This window comes from Ovis aries, chromosome 5 (genome assembly GCF_016772045.2).
Source record: "Ovis aries strain OAR_USU_Benz2616 breed Rambouillet chromosome 5, ARS-UI_Ramb_v3.0, whole genome shotgun sequence".
Lineage (NCBI taxonomy): Eukaryota > Metazoa > Chordata > Mammalia > Artiodactyla > Bovidae > Ovis > Ovis aries.
In genome coordinates, this window is record NC_056058.1 from 10,311,827 (window position 1) to 10,335,173 (window position 23,347).

The 23,347-nt window shown below is 43.3% G+C and overlaps 1 protein-coding gene and 1 non-coding gene across 2 annotated transcripts in view; one reads left to right on the forward strand and one right to left on the reverse strand.

The window, feature by feature from the left end:
* Positions 1-4,247: 4,247 nt before the first annotated feature.
* On the reverse strand, positions 4,248-4,366 carry LOC114115084 (small nucleolar RNA SNORA20). The gene has a single exon (XR_003589582.1). It is a non-coding gene; the product is annotated as a small nucleolar RNA SNORA20 (small nucleolar RNA).
* Positions 4,367-16,214: 11,848 nt separating this feature from the next.
* The window catches only part of CACNA1A (calcium voltage-gated channel subunit alpha1 A), a 373,308-nt gene continuing 366,175 nt past the window's right edge, over positions 16,215-23,347 (forward strand). Inside the window, exon 1 of the mRNA XM_060415385.1 lies at positions 16,215-16,844. The gene's annotated coding sequence lies outside the window, so the exon portion shown is untranslated. The remainder of the gene's footprint in view (positions 16,845-23,347) is intronic.

Consider the following 23,347-nt stretch of genomic DNA (forward strand, 5'->3'; position numbering starts at 1 on the left):
TATCTGTGGGGCATTCTTTTCAGCCCCCCGACGGGTACCAAAACTCAGGGATGTTCAAATCCCTTACAGTTGGATTTATTAATTCATGGGTCCCCAAATCTGAGGATTGGTTGGAATCCCTAGAACCCACATATGCCGAGGGCCAATTGTGGTTCATCCTGGCTGACCTAGAAAACTAAAACAGCAACTTAGGATTCACTTTGTTACACAGCAGAAACCAACACACCATTGTAAATCAACTATATCCAATATAATTAATTATACCACACACACACACACACACACACACACACACACACACACATATATATATATATATATATATATATAAATCATTAAGATAGGATGTGCCAAAGCTGGGGGTCTGACCGCAGATTCGATTTTGGAGTTTAATTGCTGTCACTGTGTCCTTTCTTGGTTAAATGATTGGCTCACACGAGTAAGGGATGGGGGCTTTTCATCTTGCATTTTGGTTTCTTGCCTTCCTCTCTCCTGATTGCCTCCCCCTCACTTTACCGAGAGATCGGACTTTGCCCGGGATTTATAAGCTGCAGTTCTCCCGCCTGGGTGGCTGGCAAAGACATTCGCCGTGTGGGCGGTGGATGGTGTCGGAGTGTGGTAGTTCCCAGCAGCTCTGTGTGTGCAGTTTCAGCTACGGGACTTAGTGACTTCCACCGTTCTGGAGGGCGTGATATGTTTGGCCAGCTGCCTGCTCTTTCGGCCGAGGGAAACATGATTGGGATATCAGAAACAGAGTAATGACCCTCTTCCTTTGGGAGAGCTGGCTTAACCAGAGACATAACTATAGATGTGAACGTGTATGTGGTGCAGTTCTCAAGATTTATTGGGGGGGGGTGGGATGGATTGGGAGATTGGGATTGATATATATACACTGCCATATATAAAATAGATAACTAATGAGAACCTCCTGTATAGCACAGGGCACGCTACTCAATGCTCTGTGGTGACCTAAATAGGAAGGCACTCCAAGGAAGAGAGGATATATATATACACTTGTGGCTTCACTTTGTTGTGCAGCAGAAACTAACACAAAATTGCAGAGCAAACTACACTCCAATAAAAATGATTTCCTGGGGATTCCTTGTATGTTCCCTTTTGTATCTGTTCCCTTTGGTAGCCAGCGAAGAAAAAAAAATCAGGTCAAGCACACTGCTGAGAAAAATGACCCGAATCACAGGGATGCAGAGAGTAACTGATGGTGCTCTGGCAATAAAAAAACTCGTTTAAAAAATGGTAAAACTCCATTTGCCATCCTGTTCCCCTCTCTGCTGTTTTCCACCTTGTTCTGATCTGTTGGAGGCTAACCAATAAGAATGGCATCATTGGGTTTTATTGTCTCCTGGCATACTAGTCGGTGTTCTCCTAAGTAACAGCCAATGTGGTTGTTGTTCAGCTGCTAAGTCATGTCCAATTCTTTGCAACCCCATGGACTGCAGCATGCCAGGCTTTCCTGTCCTTCACGATCTCCTGGAGTTTGCTCAGACTCATGTCCATTGAGTCCGTGGTGCCATCCAACCATCTCATCCTCTGTTACCCGCTTCTCCTCTTGCCCCCAGTTTTCCCCAGGATCAGGACCTTTTCCAATGAGTTGGCTCTTCACATCAGGTGGTCAAAGCATTGGAGCTTTAGCTGCAGCATCAGTCCTTCCAATGAATATCCAGGACTGATTTCCTTTAGGATTGATGGGTTTGATCTCCTTGCAGTCCAAGGGACTCTGGAGTCTTCTCCAGCACCACAGTTTGAAAGCATCAATTCGTCAGCACTGAGCCTTCTTTATAGTTCAACTCTCACATCAATCCATACATGACTACTGGAAAAACCATGGCTTGACTAAACAGCCTCTTGATGAGGGTAAAACAGGAGAGTGAAAAAGCTGGCTTAAAAGTCAATGTTCGAAAAACTGAGATAATGGCATCCGGTCCCATCACTTCATGGCAAATAGAAGGGAAAAAATTGGAAACAGTGACAGATTTTATTTTCTTGGGCTCCAAAATCACTGTGGATGGTGGCTGTAGCCATTAAATTAAAAGACGCTGTTTTTCAGGTCAGGTACAGAAATGACCTCTCTGAGTGAGTGATATTGTTAATGAAAGTGGGGGTCTGGCTGATCACTGCTCACAAGTGCGTAAAGGGGCAAAGTCAGTGGAAGGGAAAGTTTGCTTTATCTGGGATGCTGGCAACTGAAGTGTGTCAGGGAGGTGGGTCCAAAGGCTGACCTCCCCCTTCCGCACTCCACCACTTTCCACCTGAGCCCCGCTTTCCCCCTCTCACATGCCCCCTACCCCGGGCATGGCCACTGACAATCAGCGGGCAAGAGCTTTTATAGATGGAGGGAGGGGAATACATGCAGAAAAAGCACAGTCAGCTCTGACAATCATCTCGAAATTGGTCATGCAGTGTGACCAATGTCATCTTGATTTTTTTTTTTTTCCTGCCTCACAGCTTGTGCGATCTTAGTTCCCTGACCAGTGATTGAACTTGGGGCCTCAGGAGTGAAAGCACAGCACCCTAACCACTGGACCGCTAAGGAATTCCCCCATCTTATTGTTTTAAGTAGAGTTAATCTTCAGTTCCAGGGTCAGTTTGTCCCCATTTCCTTGAGGCCAGTTCTTGAACTGTGGAAGCTTATGTCATGGCTAAAGTCTGGTCATCATGTAGTTAATTTCTTCCACCTGGAGGGCCGGGTGGTTTCAGTATCTACCAGACAGCCCACAGAACGTGGCTCAGGAAATTATCTGTAGCCCTTGAGAAGGAACTAAGGGGCCTTGACTTTGGTTACTGACTGAACTATTGCTGTTTAGTCCTGTTTGATTGCTTGTCTTTGTTTCTGCCTTTTCTTGCTTCCCTGATTAAACTTACTCTGTGGGTAAAGTTTTTTCACAAAAGGCAGGAGGAGGACAAGGTGGGAAGGACCATAGGGTCCCACTCCATTGCAGTATTATATCAGAGACCTGAACAAAGTGATGGAGTGAGCTTGTGGGTTCCCTGAGACAAGGGAATTCCAGGCAGAGGGAACAGCTGATGTGAAGGCCCTGAGGCCTAGTTTTTTGGCTAAATGTTCAGTGGGGAGAACACATTTATTGAACACCTTAGCATCTCACAGAAACTTTATTAAGTGATCTCACCACACATTAAATCATTCCAGCAATGACTGCTGAGCATTTACCAAAATCCATCCCCTCTTCTTCTCAGGGATGCAGCTAGAATACATGCTCCAGCCTTTCTTGCAGTGGGTGCAGCTGATTCAAGTGGGAATTAGATGAAGTATCATCCTGGACATGTCTGAACTGGCTAACCATTATCCTCCCAGTCTTCTGACTGGCTCAGCACATTATACTGCCTTCTAAAACATCTTTGGTCATCATTTTTGTGGGCAGAATTGGAAAACCAGTGGAAAATTGTTGAGAAGGTACCCAGACTTTATCTACTGGGCCAACTTCATCTTTCTGTGGGCTTCCCAGAAAGCTCAATTGGTAAAGAATCTGCCTCCAATGCAGGAGACCCAGTTCAACTCCTGGGTTGGGAAGATCTGCTGGAGAAGGGAAAGGCTACCCACTCCAGTATTCTTGGGCTTCCCTTGTGGCTCAGCTGGTAAAGAATCCTTCTGCAATATTGGAGACCTGGCTTTGATCCCTAGGTTGGGAAGACTTCCTGGAGAAGGGAATGGCAACCCACTCCAATATGCTGGCCTGGAGAATTCCCTGGCCTGTATAGTCGATGGGGTCGCAAAGAGTTGGATACAACTGAACGACTTCCATCTTTCTTCCTTTGAAATTCTGTTTTAAACTTTTTAATTGGAGGATAATTGTCTTACGATGTTGTGTTGGTTTCTGCTGTACAACAATGCGAATCAGCCATAAGACTATGTCTATCCCCTCCTTCTTGAGTACCCCTCCCACCCCTCCCCATCCCACCCCTCTAGGTGGTCACAGAGTGCCAGGCTGGGCTCCCCGCGTTATATAGCAGTTTCCCACTACTCATCTATTTTACACATAGTAATGTGTATATGTCAATGCTACTACCTCAGTTAGTCCCGCTTTCTCCTTTCCCTGCTGTGTGTGCATTAATATACGATATTTGTTTTTCTCTTTATAACTTACTTCATTCTGTACAACAGGCTCTCAGCTAATCCACCTCAGTTCAACTGACTCATCAATACTCTAATAAGTCCACGTAAAAATTCACTTGATTACACGCTGCTTATATAGAACGTTTAGGCATGGAAGCAATATCTAGAGCATGTAAAGGAGATGAAATGGTTACTCCATCTCAATGCACATTGTTTTACCCCATGCATATAACTGCTCATATCATGGAGAAACTGTCACAACAAATCAATGGGAAGCATCTTTCTTTTTACTTGCAAGAAGTAAAAAGAAAATTAAAAGTGATTTTTTTTTCTGAAGAAGTAAATTTCTTCTTTTAATTATTTTTTTTTGTTTGTAAAGTTTTTACAGTTTTGTGTTGGTTTCTGCCATACAACAACATGGATCAGCCATAGGTATACATATATCCCCTCTTTTTTGAACCTCCCTCACATGTCCCTCCCCATCCCACCCCTCTAGGTTGATACAGAGCCCCTGTTTGAGTCTCCTGAGCCATACAGCAAATTCCCATTGGCTATCTATTTCACACATGCTAATATGAGTTTCCATGTTACTCTTTCCATGCATCTCACCCTCTCCTCCCCTCTCCCCATCTCCATATGTCTGTTCTCTATGTCTGTTTCTCCACTGCTGCCCTGTAAATAAATTCTTCAGTATCATTTTTCTAGATTCCATATATATGCATTAGAATATGATATTTACCTTTCTCTTCCTGACTTACTTCACTCTGTATAATAGGTTCCAGGTTCATCCACCTCATCAGAATTGACTCAAATGCATTCATTTTTATAGCTGAATAATTTTCCATTGTGTATATGCACCACAACTTCTTTACCCATTCGTCTGTCAGTGGACATCTAGGTTGCTTCATGTTCTAGCTATTGTAAATAGTGCTGCAATGAACAATGGGATACATGTCTCTTTTTCAATTTTGGTTTCCTTAGGGTATATGCCTAGGAGTGGGACTGCTGGGTCATATGGTGGTTTTATTCCTAGTTTTTTAAGGACTCTCCATATCATCTCCCATAGTGGTTGTATCAATTTACATTCCCACCAACAGTGCAAGAGCTTTCCCTTTTCTCCACACCCTCTCCAGCATTTATTGTTTGTAGACTTTTTGATGATGGCCGTTCTGACTGGTGTGAGGTGATACCTCATTGTGGTTTTGATTTGCATTTCTCTAATAATGAGCGTTATTGAGCATCTTTTCATGTGTTTGTTAGTCATCTGTATGTCTTCTTTGACGAAATATCTGTTTACAGATACAGAAATATCTGTATTTTTCCTACTTTTTGATTGGGTTGTTTGTTTTTCTGGTATTGAGTCGTATGAGCTGTGTGTATATTTTGGAAATTAATCCTTTGTCAGTTGTTTGATTTGCTATTATTTTCTCCCATTCTGATGGTTGTCTTTTCACCTTGCTTGTAGTTTCCTTTGCTGTGCGAAAGCTTTTAAGTTTAATCATGTCCCACTTGTTTACTTTTGTTTTTATTTCCATTACTCTAGGAAGTGGGTCATGGAGGATCTTGCTTTGATTCATGTCATCGAGTGTTCAGCCTATGTTTTCCTCTAAGAGTTTTATAGTTTCTGGTCTTAATTTAGATCTTTAATGCATTTTGAGTTTATCTTTGTGTTTGATGTTAGGAACTGTTCTAATTTCATTCTTTTACATGTAGCTGTCCAGTTTTCCCAGCACTGTTTATTGAAGATGCTGTCTTTGCCCCATTGTGTGTACTTGTCTCCTTTGTCAAAAATAAGGTACCCATAAGGGCGCCTTGAGCTGCAAATGCCTGCACAGCAGTGCAACCCTGGGTGGTTGGCCCAGCTGACAGGTCTTACCAGTTAGCGTGGGTAGCTCAGCCAGTGAACACGTACAGTCTGAATAGATTTACTGTCGGATCCAAATGTGTTGTGTGTTCGAGTCTCAGAAACAACGTGGTCTGCATGTGAGATTTTGGAAATAACTGAAGAAGGCACAAAGGTTTTGGACCTTTCAAATGGCATAGAGGAGGGAGTGAACCCTGAGATGTCTGGAATGGTATACCCAAATTGGATAAGAGTCCATCCGAGAAAAGAGGCCTGGAGATGATAGAGATTTAACTGCGGATCTGTACATGTGATCAGTCAGTCCAAAGCTGCCCTGAAATAAGCACCATCTTCACCAAACCAACAAAAATATTTGAGAAAATTGAGAGGTGTAAACACAAGAAGTTGTCATTTTTGAAAACATTGTGTTGAAAACAAAGCAGCTCTTAGACTGCCCAAGTGGTGTATTTATAGTGCTGTTTCTGTATATGTGGAGTTGAGATGTTTCCTCTCCCTTTAAATATGTCATCTTTCTAATCAGTTGGGAGGATTTATTTTGCTAAACAGTTTGCTAACACATTACTCACATTGCAAAAGAAAAGAATATTTTGGTTTCTTCTGAATAATAGTGTTTAAAATAGAAAATTATAGGTTTCTGACAAACATATTATATGATACTACTTGGGGGGATGGCTTTGTTAGCAGTAACTCCTTCAAAATTTTTGTTTTGTTTCTGAAGCTTTGCTGTGTCTAATTTTGACTAATACTCTGTTTGAATTTAGAAGTATACTAATATGACACAAGATTTGAATAAAGTTTGTCCTTAAAAGTAAAAAAAAAGAAGAAGAAAAAAGGTACTCATAGGTGCATGGGTTTATTTCTGGGCTTTCTATCTTGTTCCATTGGTCAATATTTCTGTTTTTGTGACAGTACCATACTGTCTTGTTGACTGTAGCTTTATAGTATAATCTGAAGTCAGGAAGGTTGATTCCTCCAGCTTCATTCTTCATTTTCAAGACTGCTTTGGCTATTCAGGGTCATTTGTGTTTCCATATGAATTGTGAAACTTTTTGTTCTAGTTCTGTGAAAAATGTCATTGGTAATTTGATAGGTATCTCATTGAATCTGTAGATTGCATTTGGTAGTATAGTCATTTTCACAATATTGATTCTTCCTACCCAGGAGCATGGAATATCTCTTCATCTGTTTATGTCGTCTTTGATTTCTTTCATTAGTGTGTTATAATTTTCTGTGTACAGTTCTTTTGTCTCCTGAGGTAAGTTTATTCCTAGATATTTAATCCTTTTTGCTGCAATGGTGAATGGGATTGATTCTTTAATTTCTCTTTCTGATTTTTCATTGTTAGTATATAGAAATGTAAGTGATTTCTGTGTATTGATTTTGTATCCTGTAACTTTGCTAAAGTCACCGATTAGCTCTAGTAATTTTCTGACACTATCTTTAGGGTTTTCTATGTACAGTATCATGTCATCTGCAAACAGGGAGAGCTTTACTTTTTCTTTTCTGATCTGGAGTCCTTTTATTTCTTTTTCTTCTCTGATTGCTGTAGCTGGGACTTCCAGAACTATGTTGAATAATAGTGGTGAAAGTGGACACCCTTGTCTTGTTCCTGATCTTAGGGGGAATGCTTTCAATTTTTCACCATTGAGAATAATGTTTGCAGTAGACTTATCATATATGGGCTTTACTATGTTGAGGTAGGTTCCTTCTATGCCCATTTTTTGAAGAGTTTCAACCATAAATGGGTGCTGAATTTTGTCAAAGACTTTTTCTGCATCTATTGAGATTATCATATGATTTTTATCTTTCAATTTGTGAATATGGTGTATCACATTGATTGATTTGCATATATTTAAGAATCCTTGCATCCCTGGGACAAATCCAAGTTGATCATGGTGTATGAGCCTTCTGATGTGTTGCTGAATTCTGTTTGTGAAAATTGTGTTGAGGATTTTTGCATCTATGTTCATCAGTGATGCTGGCCTATAGTTTTCATTTTTTGTGTTGTCTTTGCTGGCTTTGATATCAGGAGATGGTGGCCTTGTAGAATGAGTTTGGAAGTGCTCCTTCCTCTGCAATTTTTTGAAAGAGTTTTAGAAGGATAGGCATTGGCTCTTCTCTAAATGTTTGATAGAATTCTCCCGTGAAGCCATCTGGTCCTGGGCTTTTGTTTTTTGGGAGATTTTTGATCACAGCTTCAATTTCAGTACTTATAATTGGGTTGCTCATAACTTCCATTTCTTCCTGGTTCAGTCTTGGAAGATTGAATTTTTCTAAGAATCTGTCCACTTCTTCCAGTTTATCCATTTTATTGCCATATAGTTGTTCATAATAGTCTCTTATAATCCTTTGTATTTCTTCACTGTCTGTTTTAATCTCTCCTTTTTCGTTTCTAATTTTGTTGATTTGATTCTTCTCTCTTTTTTTCTTGATGAGTCTGGCTAAAAGTTTGTCAATTTTGTTTACCTTCTCAAAGAACCAGCTTTTAGTTTTATTAATGTTTACTATTGTTTCTTTCATTTCTTTGCCATTTATTTCTGCTCTGATCTGTATTATTTCTTTCCTTCTACTAATTTTGGGGTGTGTGTGTGTGTTGTTCTTTTTCCAGTTGTTTCAGGTGTAAAGTTAGGCTGTCTATTCGATGTTTTTCTTGTTTCTTGAGGTAGGATTGCATTGCTAGAAATTTCCCTCTTAGAACTGCTTTTGCCGCATCCCATAGGTTTTGAATTGTGTTTTCATTTTGATTTCCCTTTTGATTTCTTCAGTAACCTGTTGGTTATTTAGAAATGTGTTGTTTAATCTCCGTGTGTTTTTGTTTCTTACAGTTTTTTTTTTTCTTATAATGGATATCTAGTCTCAAAGCATTGTGATCAGAAAAGATCCTTGATACAATTTCAATTTTCTTAAATTTACTGAGGTTTGATTGGTGACCCAAGATGTGGTCTATCCTGGAGAATGTTCCACGTGCACTTGAGAAGAAGGTGTATTCTTCTGCATTTGGATGGAATGTCCTGAAGATATCAATGAGAATCCATCTCATCTAATGTATCATTTAAGACTTGTGTTTCCTTATTAATTTTCTGTGTTGATGATCTGTCCGTTGGTGTGAGTGGGGTGTTAAAGTCTCCTATTATTACTGTGTTACTGTCAGTTTCTCTTTTTATGTCTGTTAGTGTTAGTCTTATGTATTGAGGTGCTCCTATGTTGGGTGCATAGATATTTACAATTGTCATGTCTTCCTCTTGGACTGATCCCTTGATCATTATGTAGTGTCCTTCCTTATCTCTTGGAATCTTCTTTAAGATCTATTTTGTCTGATATGAGGGATTCTACTCCAGCTTTCTTTTCCTTCCCATTTGCATGGAATATATTTCCCCATCCTCTCACTTTCAGGTTATATGTGTCTTTAATCCTGAAGCGGGTTTCTTGTAGACAGCATATATGTGGGTCTTGTTTTTGTATCCATTCAGCCAGTTTGTGTCTTTTGGTTGGAGCATTTAGCCCATTTATATTTAAAGTAATTATTGATATATATGTTCCTATCACCATTTTCTTAATTGTTTAGGATTGATTTTGTAGAACTTTTTTCTTCTCTTGTATTTCTTGACTATATAAGTCCCTTTAACATTCGTTGTAAAGCTGATTTGGTGGTACTGAATTCTCTTAACTTCTACTTGTCTGAAAAGCTTTCTATTCCTCCATCAATTTTGAATGAGATCCTTGCTGGGTACAGTAATCTTAGTTGTAGGTTTTTCCCATTCAGTACTTTAAATACATCCTGCCATTCCTTCCGGCCTGCAGAGTTTCTGCTGAAAGATCAGCTGTTAAATGTACAGGGTTTCTCTTGTATGTTACTTGTTGCTTTTCCCTTGCTACTTTTAATATTCTTTCTTTGTGTTTAGTCTTTGTGAGTTTGATTAGTATATGTCTTGGTGTGTTTCTCCTTGGGTTTATGCTGTATGGGACTCTTTGTTCCTCTTGGACTTGATTGACTATTTCTATTTCCATGTTGGGGAAATTTTCAACTATAATCTCTTAAAAATTTTTCCTATACCCTTTCTTTTTCTCTTCTTCTTCTGGGAACTCCTATAATATGAATGTTGGTGCATTTGATATTGTCTCAGAGGCCTCTGAGACTATGCTCAGTTCTTTTCATTCTTTCTACTCTATTCTGCTCCTCAGAAGTTATTTCCACAGTTTTACCTTCCAGCTCACTGATTCAGTCTTCTGCTTCAGATATTCTGCTATTGATTCCTTCTAGAGTATTTTTAATTTCAGTAATTGTGTTGTTTGTCTCTGTATGTTTATTCTTTAATTCTTCTAGGTCTTTGTTAATTGATTCTTGCTTTTTCTCCATTCTGTTTTCAAGGTTTCTGATAAGCTTTACTATCACTATTCTGAATTCTTTTTCAGGTAGTTTACAGATTTACTCTTCATTTATTTGGACTTGTGTGTCTCTAGTTTGTTCCTTTTCATTATTATTTTTTTTAACTTATTGTGTTTGAGGTCTCCTTTTCCCAGGCTTCAAGTTTGAATTCTTTCTTCCTTTTGGTTTCTGCCCTCCTAAGGTTGGTCCTGTGGTTTGTGTAAGTTTCATATAGGGTGAGATTTGTGCTGAGTTTTTTGTTTATTGGTTTTTTTCCTCTGATACGCAACATTGAGTGAGGTGGTAATCCTGTCTGCTGGTGATTTGGTTTGTATTTGTTTTTTGTTGTTGTTTAGATGAGGCATGCTGCACAGGGTGCTACTGGTGGTTGGGTGATGCCGGGTCTTGTATTTAAGTAGTTTCCTTTGTATAAGTTCTCATGATTTGATCCTCCCTAGGGTTAGTTCTCTGGTAGTCTAGGGTCTTGGAGTCAGTGCTCCCACTCCAAAGGCTCAAGGCTTGATCTCTGGTCTTAAGACTCAGAGGGAGGAGCAAATCTGAAAGGCTAAAGCTGAAATACAGTGAAAGTCTATCTTCATCAAGTTCTTTTCCCCACAGATCCTATGTCTAGGGGCTATCTTCACATGATTCAGCAGCTTTCTGCGGGTCTCACTTTGTTGCCAAAAATATAGTCATTGCTTTTACATCCTTCATTAAAGAGAAAACAATCCATGGATTGGGATAACAAGCAGCACAGCCTTCTTTTCAAGGGATTTGGGACAAGAGTGAGTTCTACAGAGCATTAGAGGGGACAACGCAGAAGTGGGGCAGCAGAAGTATTTTTAATTCAGTCTCATTGTGCTTGAATTTCACAGGCTTTGGGCTCCTTCTCTGGGCCAGTGGATCAGATGTTGTTGTTCAGTTGCTCAGTCGTGCCTGACTCTTTGCAACCCTATGGACTGCAGCATGCCAGGCTTCCCTGTCCTACACCGTCTCCTGGAGTGTCTCAAACTCATGTCCATTGAGTTGGTGATGCCACCCTACCGTCTCATCCTCTGTCACCCCTTCTCCTCCTGCCCTCCATCTTTCCCAGCATCAGGGTCTTTTTCAATGAGTCAGCTCTTTGTATCAGGTGGCCAAAGTATTGGAGCTTCAGCTTCAGCAACAGCCCTCCCAGTGACTATTCAGGGTTGATTTCCTTTAGGATTGACTGGTTTGATCTTGCAGTCCATGGGACTCTCAAGAGATTTTTGCAATTGTGCTGCATTTCAAACTACCCCAAAGCTCAGTGAAGCGAAGTGAAGTGAAGTGAAGTGTTTGCTGCTCAGCCGTGTCCAACTCTTTTTGACTGCATGGAATGTTGTCTGCCAGGTGACTCTGTCCATGGAATTCTCCAGGCAAGAATACTAGAGGAGTAGTCATTCTCTTCTCCAGGGGATCTTTCTGACCCAGGGATTGAATCTGGGTCTCCCACATTGACAGTGGATTCATTACCATCTGAGCCACCAGGGAAGCCTAAAGCTCAGTGGCTTAAAGCAATAGACATATATACCCATGCGCCTCTGAGTCTGCTGGGGTTGGCCAGTCTGGATAGGGCTCGACTGGTTGACTCAGCTCCATTGGTCTTTTATCTTTATTCTGGGATAGTTGTGCTCATGCTGACAACTCTTTTGAGAAGCAAGATGGCAGGTGAGGCATGGGAGGTCTCTTTAGACCCAGGCTTGAAACTGGCTTATTGCCACTTCCGCCCACATGCTGTTGATCAAAGCAAGTCCAAAGTCAAGGGTTGAGGAAATACATGACAGTCACAATAAGCTGTGACAAAGAGGGAAACAGGAAGGAGTGAATAATTGAGGCCAACCTATTATTCATGGTCACCAACTCGTACAAAAGGCACAAGAGTTTAAAAGTTGGTTGACTCAGGATGGCCTCATTTGCATAAAGGAAAAAGCAGAACTTTTTTGACATTTTCAAAGGACTTTTAAAGAAACCAGGATGGCTATTTATGTTCATCATGAAGTGACTCATACAAGTCACGTGATTTAAAAATAGGAAAATTCAATGCTAATTGCATAGACTTATGGCTTCTGGAATAACAATAATAACATCTTACATTGCAGAGCATTTTAGAGCACACAATGCCTTTTCAAATCAGATGTCTCATTTTATACCCAAAACAACCCTCCTCAAGTGTTATTATCCTAGTTTTGAAGAGGAGGTGATGGAGGCTTAAGTGACTTGCTCAAGGTCACACAGCTTGCCATAGCTCAGCTCTGTCCTCCACACTCTGGCTATTCTTTGAGTTACTTTGAAGCCTGGGGGTTCACCTAGTTGCTGAACTGAGGTTCCAGTATCCCACAGAGAAGCCTTCTCTACCCCACTTCTGTTGGTCCAAACCCACCTTCATGGGCTGCATTTTTCCTATTTAATGTTTACGTCCATCTCTTTAAAAAAAGAACGTTTTAAGCACAAAGCAAAGAGAATACAATGAAAATAACACTGGACTCCCTCATCCTCATAAGCCAGCTTCTTCAGTGAGCAATGATGTGTTGGCGGTGTTTATTTTCCCCTCCCTATTGCACTGTATTAAAAAAAATTTTGTGGGAAATTCCTTTCACATGAAATTAATCTTTTTATTTATTTACAGTTTCTTTTCCTGGCTCTGCCAGGTCTTAGTTGCGGCATGTGGGATCCAATTCCCAGACCAGGGATTGAACTTCAGGCCTTCTGCACTGGGACTCTGGAGCCTTAGCCGCTGGACCACCAGGGAAGTTTCTAAAGATTCTTTTGATGTGGATCATTTTAAAAGTCTTTATTGAGTTTGTTACAATATTGCTTCTGTTTTATGGGGGTTTCTGTTTGGTTTTTGGCCTTTAAGGCACGTGGGATTTCAGCTCCCTGACCAGCTGGGGATTGAACCTGGCTGGTTTGAACCCCCTGCCCTGGAAGGCAAAGTTTTAACCACTGGACCACCAGGGAAGTCTCTAACCCTTTGAAAGAGAACAATTCAGAGCATTTAGTACATTCACAGTATTATGCCACTTTTCTATCTTATTTTAGAACATTTGCATCACCTCAAAATGCAACCCTATACTCACTAGCAGGCAGCCCCTGTCTCCCCATGCCCCTGCTCCTAGAAACTGCCAATCTACTCTCTGTCTCGTGGCTTTGCCTATTCTGGATGTTTCATATGAAGGGAATCATACACTATGTGACACTTTGTGTCTGGCTTCTTTCACTCAGCATTATGTTTTTGAGGTTCAGCCATGTTGTAGTATGTCTCAGCGCTTCCTTATTTTTGATGTGTGTGTTAATCACTCAGTTGTATCTGACTCTTTGAGATCCCATGGACTGTACCCCTCCAGGCTCCTCTGTCCATGGCATTCCCCAGGCAAGGATACTGGAGTGGGTTGCCATTCCCCTCTCTATCAGATCTTTCTGATCCAGGGATCGAACCCGATTCTCCCACATTTCAAGCAGATTCTTTATAGTCTGAGCCATCAGGGAACCATTATTTTTAATGACTGTATAATATTCCACTGTACAGAGGTGTTACTGAATCCAAGCTCCTACTGCTTGCTGCACAACAGGCCAATAAATCAAGAAACAAGTTGTCGGGGCAAGCAATATCGACTTTATTTGGAAAGCCAGCAAACTGAGGAGATGGCGGGCTAATATCCCAAAGAACCATCTTCCCTGAGTTAGAATTCAGGCTTCTTTGATACGGAAAGGGGAGGAGGTGTGGTTGGTTGCTGCAAACTTCCTGATGTCAAGAATCCTTTGTTGCAGCTGTCTGGGTAGGTCAGGTCACCATGTTCAAGTAAACCTCCAGCAAGACAAAAGTCATTCTCTGTTCTGCAACTTTGGGGGGTGGGGTGCAAACTGTGTTTAATGTAGTCTAGGGCTTATGAAAAGAGATTGGAAAACACGTGGAATTAGAAAAAACCATTTAAACAGCAAACATTGGTAAACACAATACATCTGTGGCTACAAGGGGGGAAATCCATGGACGTTTGGCCAGAGTACACTGTTTGGGGCAGGCACTCAACAGGGGGTCTTTCCAGCGGAGCATGAGAACCAATGGCTAGAAGCGTACCCAGTATTGACTCCAGTCAGGGCGAGCTGGTATGTGTATCCAAACCAAGCAAGTTCAGTCCCGAGGCACCCGAGCATGTATTCAGCAGAATGTGCCAGCTGCCCTCTGAAACAGCTGTCACATAATCATTTATAAAACAGGGGGCAAGAGCGAGAGGCCACGGGGCAAGAAAGCCTGACCACACCATCTTGGCTAATTTGCTCTCTCCCCACAAAAAGAGGAAATTGTAGGAAGGTAGGAGGAATCAGGAGAAGGCGATGGCACCCCACTCCAGTGCTCTTGCTTGGAAAATCCCATGGACGGGGGAGCCTGGTAGGCTGCAGTCCATGGGATCACAGAGAGTTGGACACAACTGAGTGACTTCACTTTCACTTTTCACTTTCATGCCTTGGAGAAGGCAATGGCAACCCACTCCAGTGTTCTTGCCTGGAGAATCCCAGGGACGGGGGAGCCTGGTGGGCTGCCGTCTATGGGGTCGCACAGAGTCGGACACGACTGAAGCGACTTAGCAGAGGCAGCAGCAGGAGGAATCAGCATTTTCAAGAAGCCAGATCTGCACATCCTGTGATTCCCATCAGCAATGTCAACCCACCTTGTTGCGACTGTTGTTTAGTCGCTAAGTCGTGTTCTACTCTTTGCAACCCTATGGACTGTAGCCCACCAGGCCCCTCTATGCATGGAACTTCCCAGGCAAGAATACTGGAGAAGGTTGCCATTTCCTTCTCCACATTCTGCAACTTTTTATCTCTATATGAATGGGAAAGTGTTATACCTTTAAAGGTCAGAGGCTTGAAAATGGGCTATCCAGTGTATTTCAGGCTATAGGCAACATTATTATAGCAAAAGCAATAGACTGTAAAGGTTAAAGTGAAAGATTCAATATGGAATCACGTTTCTTCTTCCCTATTACAGAGGATCTGAAATTTTGTTTATTCATTCATTACTCCTGGAAGTGACCTATCACCTTAAGCATAAATACTTCAACATGTATCCCTAATACATAAAGACTTTAAAAAACAACATAATCAAAATACTGGGCTTCCCAGGTGGTAACAGTGGTAAAGAATCCACCTGCCAATGCAGGAGACACAGGGATATGAAGTTTGATCCCTGGGTAGGGAAGATCCCCTGGAGTAGGAAGTGGCAACCCACTCCAGTATTCTTGCCTGGAAAATCCCATGGTCAGATGAGCCTGGCGGGCTACAGTCCATGGGGCAGCAAAGAGTCAGACAGGACTGAGCACAATCAAAATACTACTAAGAAACTTTATAAAAAGAACAGTAATTCTTTAATATCCCCTAACACCCAGCCCAGGTTTAATTGCTCCTGTATAAACAATGCTTCTTTCCCCAGTGAGGTAAATCCTCCCATTTTGACTCCACTTTATGAAACATGAGGCTTCTCTCTGCCCTAGATGCTTCTTATAAGACATACAGCTCATCTTTAAAAGGAGCCTCCTTTAAAAGGAGAAAGGGGGTCACCCCAGTTTTGGAAACCTATGTCTACGCACGCAGCAAACAAACCTGTGAAGCTTGCCATCAATTGCCTTTTTGCATCCAAAGACTCAAATTCTCTTCTTGCTGCCTTTATATTCAAATCATACAACTCCCTTTGCCTTAAGGGGGTGGGAGGGAGCTCAAAGAAATGCTGTTTCGCCAGAGAACAGAAGAGACTGGGGGTGGGGTGGGGTTAGCAGCTGTCCTCTAATTAGTGTTTCTGTAAGGGCATCAATAATTTAGGTAATCTGGCGGAGGGGAGATGGTTAAATTATAAGTGTGATTCCACATCCATGCTGATTCCCGCCTGCTACACACGCCCCTTCCGCAAACCCACTAAGTAGGAGAGACAGAGCCTTTCCTGGCTCCTTAAGAGAAGCTGCTCTGGAAGAAGGTAGAGGGGTGATACACAGCATCCTTCCAGAGAGTCCTGCCCCGTGCTGGGAGGTCGCGGTCCAGTGTTAAGGGGCAGAGAGCCGAGAGTAAGAATTCCCTTTTATTTTCCCCTGAGGAGCACTGTGGATGGGAGGCTGGATAGTCTCCCTGTCCTGGGTTCCCGAGCAGTAAGTACTTTGCTGGAGATGATCAGGGGCTGATGACACGTTAGTCCTCCCCTGTCTCCTCCCAACATTAGGGAAACCTCCCCCTCTTCCTTTTCCCTTTCCCCCACTGTTATCTGGCACAGAAGCCCCATTTGGCACCTGCCTTTGTGGGGAGCCCTCAGCTCTGAGCTTGGCTGCTCTTGGTGTCCCCTTTCTCTCTCTTTCCTCCGGGGCCCCCTTTTCCTTTCCATTGGGCAGGCAATGGATGCGTGGGCATCTGCTGGCTTGGACCCCTGGGCGCTGACAAGGTGGGGCCCTCAGGACAGCCGGAGGACTCGCTGCGCTGCCCACTAACCACACAGCCTGAGCGCCAGAGCCCATGCAACACAGGTGAGTGAGCGACAAAATCTGGGGGGGGGGCAGAGTTCTGCAGGGAGTCTAATCTTTATTTCCTTGCTGCAACCTTACCTGTATAGGTAAAGGTAAGAACCCAATGACCCCCTCCTTCCTCTGAATAGGTTTTCTTTGGGGGGTGGGAAGTTTATTTCTCTCCGCAGCTTCTCTTGCTGGGGGCAGACTCCCTGATTTCCAGCTTTTACTTCTTGCTGAAATATTCATTTTCTCTCAACTGCCCTTGGCCCTCCTGTAGTACTTGATATCTCTGCCACCTGCTCTGGGCCTGTGACATTTCCCCAATGATCACGGTTTCTAAGCTAAGCCTAATTCTACTTTTTTTTAAATGTCTCCCCCAACCCCGTCTCCTGTCCTCCGCCACGCCCCCGGCCATCACTCAAGTCTAAATTAGTCTGTTTTTGCTTTAAGATGCAGGCAGGCTGGACTAAGTGACGAGCTTGGAATCTTGCGCGCCTTCCCCTCCCCCATTGCCTATGACTTTGTTGGGGGGGGCGGGGTGGTGGTCCCAGAAACAAAAGTTCACGCCCCCCGTGTCGCCGGTCCTTGTTTGCTGTGCTCTAACCGGCATGAATACGTTTGGAAAAAGGGAGATGGCAGATGGCTGTTGAGGATAATTACGCCGTCTTAGGCAACCTCTTGTTCTGTTTAATATTTAATATTCTGCCCTCCCTTGCTCCAAATGAAAAGCAGAGACAGTGCTAGGCACCCCTCTAGACCAACCCCTCCCTTTAGGAAATGTTTGGACAGAACTGACTCTCCGGGTGGCTTTTATTTCTCAAGAAATGAGAGAAATCACTCTCCTCTCTGGCTCTCGCCCACTGACAGCTTCAGAGAACACGTGGCTGGTGGGGGCGGGAGGGGGAAGCGCCCCGCAGGCTGGGCTCCTCTGCCTTTTCCCGGGGCTCGGGCTTTGTGGGTTCCTGAGGGACTGAGCTGGAAGAAGGAATCAAAAGGAAATGTAAACGGGAGGATGATATAGCTTCCAGGAGGCAGTGGCCTCCGCCGTGGCTGAACAGACAAGAGGGGCGCTCTTCCCTGAGCCGCCTCCTTCCTTAGCTTCTAGGTGCCGGGGTAGGAGACTGGTAGGGATCTCCACTAGGTATTCCGGTTCCATCCTGAGTTTCCTGTTCAGAGCCGCCAACTTCAGGGCAGACCTGCCATTTCCCCTGCGGGCTCTTTCACGGACAGGCTTAGGTCTCTGGGGGATGGATGGGGGATGGATGGGGGATGGATGGGGGAGGGATGGGGGAGGGATGGGGGAGGGATGGGGGAGTTGCGGTGGGGAAGTTGGGAGAAAGGCAGTCTCCTGTGTCTGGCTGACTCTGGCCCCTCACCCCTGACTTGGTTTCTAGATCTTCCAAACCCAAGACCCGGGTTGCAGGAAAGCTCCCAACTCCAGAGGTCTTAGTAGCTGACTATCCCATTGATGTTTTCCTCTAAAACACTGGGATATGCAGGCACGCATAAAGGCGTTCCAGCCAATGCATGGTGCCTTACTCTGCTTTTCGTAGAAGGAAATGGAAACCCACTCCAGTATTCTTAACTGGAGAATTCCATGGACAGAGAAGCCTGGCGGGCTATACAGTCCATGGGGTTGCAAAGAGTCGGGAACGACGGAGTCGTTGAGCACATAAAGATGCTGCTTGAGGCAAATGCCGTCATTCCTCTAGATAAGACTGGGTAACTTCAGTGCTGCCCCTCTAGCTCCCCCAAAGTAAGTGGAAAGATCAGGACTAAGGTTCTGGAGGCAAAGGGCAGATTTTTTTTTCTAAAGGTGTTTTATTTTTGGGGGGTGAGGTGGGCAGCACTGACATGAGGAATCTTAGTTCTCCCAGCAGGGATCAAACCCATGCCCCCCGCAATGGAAGTGTAGAGTCTTAACCCCTGGACTGCCAGGGAAGTCCCCCAAGGGCAGATTTGACATTGAACAAATTACTGGGCAAATGACCGGCAAAGTAATGCCAAGTGCAGCTCTTGAACATCATAGCACCAGCAGAAGGTTTGACTTGTTTTCTTATTTTTTTTTTTTAATGCTACCTTACAGGACAAGAGGGCCCTTAGTGGCCAAGGGCAAGTGAGGGAAGATCTTATTCCAGGATCTTTCAAGCCAACTGTCTTCACAGTGACAGACAGGCTAGGGCTCTTGGCATGCTCTCGTAAGCCCCTCCCGGCAAGGCCAAGCCTGTCTGATGGCGGTCAGCGAGACTGACTTAACTGAGTGCGGGAGGGGAGGGGAGCTGGTCAGACTCCTCAGACCTTCATCTTCAAAATGCAGACCCTGGACTGGCAGCATACTCTGGGAATGCAGAGTCTCAGGCCCCATCCAGGCCTGTTGAGTTAGAATCTGCATTTCAGCTGGATTCCAGGGCAGAATCAGAGTCTGACTGGCTAGTCAGAGTCTTAGAAACTGGGGCTTAAGTCTGTGCATCAGTGTTCTAGTTGACAGGCCAATTGTGGCATCCCAATAGTAGAGGTCCTGGGGGACCAGGCCAGGTGATGCTCAGTGCTGGGCACATAGTAGGTGCTCACTAAATCTTGGCCACTTGTTTGTTGTTGATATTGTTGCAAGAATTGATTAATGAAGGTAATGTGGTTTTGTAAAGCTTCATTTATTATGGGCTTCCTAGGTGGTTCCGTGAGTCTGTCTGCCAACACAGGAGATATAGGAGATGCAATTTCGATCCCTGGGTCAGGAAGATCCCCTGGAGGAGGAAATGGCAACCCACTCCAGTGTTCTTGCCTGGGAAATCCCATGGACTGAAGAGCCTGGTGGGCTACAGGCCATGGAGTCACAAAGAGTTGGCCACTACTGAGTGACCGACTTGTTGTTCAGTTGCGAAGTTGTGTTCGATTCTTCACTACCCGTGGACTGCAGCACCCCAGGCTTCCCTGTCCCTCAGTATCTCCCAGAGTTTGCCCAAGTTCATGTCCATTGAATTGGTGATGCCATCCAACCATCTCACTGTCTGTCACCCTCTTCTCCTTCTGCCTTCAATCTTCCCAGCATCAGGGTCTTTTCCAGCGAGTCTGCTGTTCCCCTCAGTGGATAAAGTATTGCAGCTTCAGCATTAATCCTTCCAAAGAGAATTCAGGGTTGACTTCCTTTTGGATCGACTGGTTTGATCTTGCTTTTCAAGGGACTCTCAAGAGTCTTTTCTAGCACCACAGTTCAAAGGCATCAGTTCTTCAATGCTCTGCCTTCTTTATTGTCCAGCTCTCATATCCGTACAAGACTATGGAAAGACCATAGCCTTGACTATATGGACCTTTGTCAGCAGAGTGATGTCTTTGCTTTTGAACACATTGTCTAGGTTTGTCATAGCTTTCCTGCCAAGAAGCAGTCATCTTCTAATTTCATGGCTGTGTGCACCATCCACAGTGATTTTAGAACTCAAGAACAGGACATCTATCATTGCTTACACCTTTCCCCCTTCTATTTGCCATGAAGTGATGGGACTGGATGCCATGATCTTAGTTTAATATTGAATTTTAAGCTGGCTTTTTCACTCTCCTTCTTTACCCTTATCAAGAGGCTCTTTAGTTCCTCTTCACTTTCTGCCATTAGAGTGGTATCATCCGCATATCTGAGGTTGTTGACATTTCTCCTGGCAATCTTGATTCCAGCTTGTAACTCGTCCAACTTGGCATTTCCCATGATGTGCTCTGCATAGAAATTAAATAAACAGGGTGACAATAAACAGCCTTGGCGTACTCCTTTCTCAATCTCAATGAACCAGTCAGTTGTTCCGTACAGGATTCTAACGGTTGCTTCTTGGCCCGCATACAGGTTTCTAGGAGGACAGGTAATATGGTCTGGTATTCCCACCCCTTTAAGAATTTTCCACAGTTTGTTATGATCCACACAATCAAAGGCTTTAGTGTAGTCAATGAAACAGAAGTCGATGTTTTTCTAGAATTCCCCTGGTTTCTCTATGATCCAGCAAATGTTGGCAATTTAATCTCTGGTTCCTGGGTCTTTTCTAAACCCAGCTTGGACATATGGAAGTCCTCGGTGCACATAATGCTGAAGTTAGCATGCAGGATTTTGAGCATGACCTTTCTAGCATGGGAGATGAGTACAACTGTCCAGTGGTGTGAACACTCTTTGATACTGCCCTTGGGAACTGGGATGCGGACTGACCTCTTCCAGTCCTGTGGTCACTGCTGGGTTTTCCAGATTTGCAGACACATTGAGTGCAGCATTTTAATAGCATCATCTTTTAGGATTTTAAATAGCTCTGCTGGAATTCCGGCACCTCCAATAGCTTTATTGGCAGCAGTGCTTCCTAAGGCCCACTTGACTTCACACTCCAGAATGTCTGGCTGTACAAAAAAGATCTTAATGACCCAGATTACACAATGGTGTAGTCTCTCACTCAGAGCCAGAATGAACGGCTTAGCACAAACTTATTTATTACCTTTTTGATCATTAAAAAAATTGAAGTATAGTTATTTTACAGTGTTGTTAATTTACAGTGTTGTGTTAGTTTTAGGCCTACAGCAAAGTAATTTATATATATATAGATGTATACAATACAGGAGACCCTGTTTTGAATTCCGGGGTTGGGAAGATTCCCTGGAGAAGTGATAGGCTACCCACTCCAGTATTCTTGGGCTTTCCTCATGGCTCAGCTGGTAATTATCCACCTTCAGTGCGGGAGACCTGGGTTTGATCCCTGAGTTGGGAAGATCCCTGGAGGAGGTCATGGCATCCCATTCTAGTATTCTTGCCTGGAGAATCCCCATGGACAGAGGAGCCTGGTAGGTTATAGTCCAGGGGGTCTCAAAGAGTTGGACATGACTGAGTGACTAAACACGGCGTATATATGTATATATATTCTTCCTCAGATTCTTTTCCACCATAGGTTATTACAAGATATTGATCTCAGTTCTCTGTGCTAATTTTGGCTACTTTTAAATTTCTCTCCAGAACAAGGATGTGTATCCAGTTTCTTTTCTAATTTAAAATACACCCAACATAAAGTTTACTGTTTTTACCATTTTAATTTCACCAGTTAAGCAGTATTAGTATATCTGTAATGTTGTGCCACCATTACCTCTATGTATTAACTGTTCCAGAATTTTCTGTTCAATTCAAACAGAAACTCTCTACCATGAAACAGTTACTCTCATTCCTCAACGCCCTGGCCCCTGGCAACCAACTACAGGCTTTCTCTCTTTATGGATTTCCCTCTTCTCCGTACTTCATAGAAATGTGTCTGACTTCTTTTCACTTCTGATTTCTTTTGTAGCTCAGACGTCAACTTCCCCTTTCTTTCACGTGTCCCACCTACCCCTCCCTTAGAGCATGCAGGTCAGATGAGTGTTGGAAACATATCCTAGACCCTACTATTTCACACATTCATCCGTTTTTATTTTGAAATTTTTTTAAAAATTGGCATAGAGCCGATTAATGTTGTGATAGTTTCAGATGAACAATGAAGGGACTCAGCCACGCAGGTACATGTATCCATTCTCCCCAAACCCCTTCCCTCCCCGGCTGCCACATCACGTTGAGCAGAGCTCCCTGTGCTAGCCAATAAGTTCTTGTTGATTATCCACTTTAAATACAGCAGTGTGTACATGGCCATCTCAGACTCTCTAACTATCCTTTCCTCCTGGCAGCCATAAGTCTGTTTTCTAAGTCTGTGAGTCTCTTTCTATTTTGTGAGTTCATTCGTATCATTTCTTTTTAGATTCCACAAATAATGGATGTCACGTGCTATTTCTCATTCTCTGTCTGAATTACTGCACTCAGTACGACACTTTCTAGGTACATCTGTGTTGCCATGAATGGCATTATCTCATTCTGTTTAATGGCTGAGTAACATTCCATTGTGTATATGGACCACACTTTCTTCATCTATTCCCCTGTCAATGGACATTTAGGTTGCTTCCATGCCTTGGCTGCTGTGAATAGTTCTGAAAGAACGTTGGAGTGCGTGTATCCCTTCAGATCATGCTTTTCTCTGGACGTATGCCCTGGAGTGAGATTGCAGGGTCATACAGTAATTTTAGCTTTAGGTTTTTAAAGAACCTCCGTACTGTTCTCCACAGTGGATGCACCAATTTACATTCCCACCGACAGTCACACGCTCATTCTTAGTGAGCAAGAACAATGTAGGGAGGCTCAGTCTTCAGATATTTTTTCAGGACTGGAAACCCAGACGACTCACTTCTTCTTTTTCTAAAAGTGATTCCGATTTTAGTATCCAGCTCTTTCCCTCCAGCCAAAACCATCACTACAATTTCTTTCAGCTCCAGTGGGGAGGCAGTTTCTAGATGGTATCTTGAGAGTTTTAAGATCTCAAGGTGTGGAATAATTGAGTCACAGTGCCACACAGTTGGTACTCAGTAAATATTTGCTGAACAAACGATGTATGTCAGCCCTGACAATTACCGTCATAATGGATTAATGTCTTCGTGTAGCAATATGTTGATGACCATCCACAGCCGCTGGTTGGTCAAAGGGGCAGAAT